This window comes from Larimichthys crocea, chromosome XIII, assembly GCF_000972845.2.
Source record: "Larimichthys crocea isolate SSNF chromosome XIII, L_crocea_2.0, whole genome shotgun sequence".
In the NCBI taxonomy this organism is placed as follows: Eukaryota; Metazoa; Chordata; class Actinopteri; family Sciaenidae; genus Larimichthys; species Larimichthys crocea.
Genome location: NC_040023.1, coordinates 28,278,412 through 28,282,217, shown reverse-complemented (window position 1 = coordinate 28,282,217; position 3,806 = coordinate 28,278,412).

Genomic DNA, 3,806 nt, shown 5'->3' with positions numbered 1-3,806 from the left:
AAGTCTTGATCAGTATTCAAAGTCAGTTACAGCATCTTTCAGAGGTGTCGGAGGTCGTGCTCAGGTGCTTTTGGAAGGTCCAGCTGTAGTCAGTTTTCATGGGTTTCATTTCCTTTACGTTCTCCTTTAGAAGTCTGCATGTACACACGTGTGCCAGCGAGGAGAAGCCGTCACTTTTCATACGACCTCACAAATCCCCTTAGGACCAGACAGCAGAGGCTACGAGAAGGAACATCTGCTTTGTTACAACTTGGCATCTTTGTTTCTTAGTAGAGGTCATCACGAGACGTCTGCACGCAGAGCGATCTGACAGGTTTTAAACGAGCTCCGGGTCAGACAAACAGAATTCGAAAAACTAAAGACAGACAGTGAAGTTATCCAAACAGAAATCACCGGCTCACGTCCTTGTTCAACTTTTACCTACTCATCATGGCGTAGGTGTGAGCCCTCACTGTGCTTGGAGCATTTCAGGTGCACTCACCTTCAGTTTTACCTCCAACTGAAGAGGTCTTCCAGCAGCTTAGTGCTGCACTTCCATAAAGGTGGAGGACTTCATGAGTAAATCTGCTGCAGTGCCCCCTGAAAGTGCTTTAAGTCTTCTGGCCAATCGGCTGGTTTGTTTACACCCTGTCTGACCATCTCTTGCACTTAACAGTGACTTCAATCAGTACAAAGAAACAAAGGCTAAAACAACCAGAGCCAATTTGTAACAAACCAGCATCGTCCTTCACGCCATGTGTTCTTCTTATCTGTAATATTAGTTGAATGGCACTGAACTCAGAACAGCGTGGGCCCACCAGACACCAGATCAGTGTTGAGTTGCAGTTCAATGGGTTTAAACATTAAAACATATTTTTGTGCAAGACGCTTTAGGGAAGGCAGGTCTATATTTTACCGCTCCATGATGATTCATGAATGATTTTTTTGCTCTCACACAGAGGGAGTGCATGCACATGTGTTTCTGAGCTCAGGGCGAGAAAACCCGACTGTAGACACGAGAAGCAGTGAATTGTGTGTGTGTGTGTGTGTGTGTGTGTGTGTGTGTGTGTGTGTGTGTGTGTGTGTGTGTGTGTGTGTTTAGTTTTTAATGATAACTCTGGCTGCAGGTTTATGAACAGCCTGAAGGTAAAACAGGAGTGTGATTTGAGTGCCACTGGATGTGAGTGTGACTAAATCGCTCGGGTGTCACTACCACTTGAAAGTAACAGGTCGCCTGCGTACTTTAGCTTTTTTTTGTTGCTTGTAGCAGATGCTAACAGGATGACTGCCATGTCAGCCAGTGTGATCATTGAAAAGCCATTAGGAGTGTAGCGTTGGTCTGCTCAAATCCAAAAACTGTTGGAGCCCTGGAGTATCTAAAACAGTGAATGGAAAGCAGCGGCAGCAGCAGAGGCAGCAGTGTGTGGTGAAGCATGCGGCTGCAGCTCCACCACAGCCTGCTGTCAGTCTTGTCATGTGTCCACCTGATCCCCTTTGATCACCTCTCAAATGTCCCACTGCACTCTGTAGATAGCAGACTGCTTCTCCCTTCACAGGCACGGTAACCACATCAAACGCTCTCTACTCCCGCCGCTTATCCCCTCGTGAATGTAGAGGAAAATGTTGTGAAGTCCTCTGAGCTGTCAGCAGAAAGGAAGGCTGCTTCTCAGAGGCTTGAAACGACATTAGACTTTACTGCTTCTTCCTAATTGGCTCAGTTTCTCAGTTTTTGTTGTTGTTTTATCTGTAGTTCTGTCACACAACCAGTGGCATAAGTGTCTCTTTCTTACAACATGTGTGATTTATTATGATTTGAGTGTAATTTGTTCCCTCTGTGAATCAACTTCTCCCTGATTTCTTCCGCCTTATTCTTGTTTCTTGAAGGTTTTCTATAAGAAACGTGTCCATCCTGCGTGAGCCGACTTTGATTCTGTTTGCAAGGTTTTGTCAGAAGAATGCCAACTTAAGCAGATCCAGGTGGAGAGAGGAGAGCATTGGCCTTAACAGAAAAATATGGAGAAAAAAAAAATCATATCTTTTTCCGGCGCACGACAGAGTCGATGAGTGTATTTATTACATGGACGATGGAGGCTGCGATGACTACAAAGCAGGCGTAGCGTCCTATCATGAAATGCAAGGATTTTATTTGGTTTTGATTTTCTAAGTCGAGGTTTCTTCCATCAATTGTAATGATCTGGATGCAGGTGTGAGAATGAAACATGCCTTTTTGAATAAAGAGGTTGAAATAACACTGTTTACTTCTTTGAGCTCATATTCACATTCAACATGTTTAAAACACATCTGTTCTTCAGTCTGTTTAAACACACACACGCACTGTGAGCTTCATGTTGTGCAGCTTCACCGCTCATCAGCTCCTTTACAGCATGTGAGTGGTGTGCTTTAAAATATGTTATGATGTTGAAATGCACGTTAACGTGTCCACTTAAAGGAACGCTTTGTTATTTTAGGAAACGGTTCCATTCTCACTGACACTTGGTTAGCTGGTTAGCTTAGCATACAGGCTGGAAATGGTGCTAACAGCTAGCGTTGCTCTGTCTAAACAAAATGTGATCTAAAGCTCACTAACACAAGCTAACTAAACACCTTTGGCTGTGACTTGCACGCATTAGTTGACCCAGTTTACTGGCTATAATTTTATTAGTGGCGAAATATAAATTTGCCATTATTAATCCAGAATTTACAGGCCCCAACATATCCTTTCCCTTAACATAAATGTCATGTCTCAATCCTTAATTAATCTTAATAATTTCCTTTAAAATAAGAACACCCTGGTGGTAAACGGAACAGACTGACACAGTGAGCTCACAGGTTGATGTACAGTTGATTTAATGTTTTATATTTCAAATGTTACAGCCACAACCATCCTCTAAAAATGCACACAATAAAAACAAATCCACATTTAAAAATCATACAACTGCATTGACAAGAATGCATCGTTTGTACATAAATTGTTGCAGCTCCTTTTGCCGAAGCTAGAATATATTCATACATTCAACAACTCATTGAATGTATTAAAAGAATTCTACAATGAGCACGTCCACACACTTTCAAACACACTAACGGTTCTGATGAGAGCACAGAGGAGACACAAATGAACAGGAGTGAGGGATTCAAACACAAAGCAACAAAAGGATCTTAATGTCTGTAGCCAAGACGGGTCACTTCTTCTCTGATGGAAATTATTAGACTGTCCTCAAGTGAAGGCACCAAGAACACAGGAAAGATTCTCATCAAAAGTTTGTCGCTGTTTGGATTTAATATTCAAATTTTCATCAAATGTAAAAAAGTTAATTTTTTTTTTCTGTTTAACTTAAAAACATAGTTGAGTTCATCGTAATCATCCAGCTGCTTGACGACTGGTCAGTCAGCCTGTGTTTGTACCTGGTGTTGCCTGATTTCCATTCATCAGATCAAGTTGCATAGTTTGTGTGGAACTGAGCGCCGACCAGATGTTCTGAGGAGCACCTTCAAACAGCTTCAGCCGTGTTCACTCTGACTTCTTCACTCTGTTTCGCTAACTACTGCTCGTGTTGTCATGTTTAATGGAAAAGGACTACACATGGAATCACACTGGTGCTTTAATTATTTTTTTAGCCCATTCACTACAAATCGTTAAAAATTTTGAGACCCACTTTTCTGTGACCAAATGTTCTCCAAAGGTTTTTCTATCCGTGTCCATTCATTTCAGGTCTGAATGAAAATCAACTCTAATGACAGACGGCTCAGTGATTCAAGAAGACTTAAATGTTTGAGGTAGGTCAACAACCAAAATAAACATGACTTCACCTTTTTTTTTTTTTTTTTTT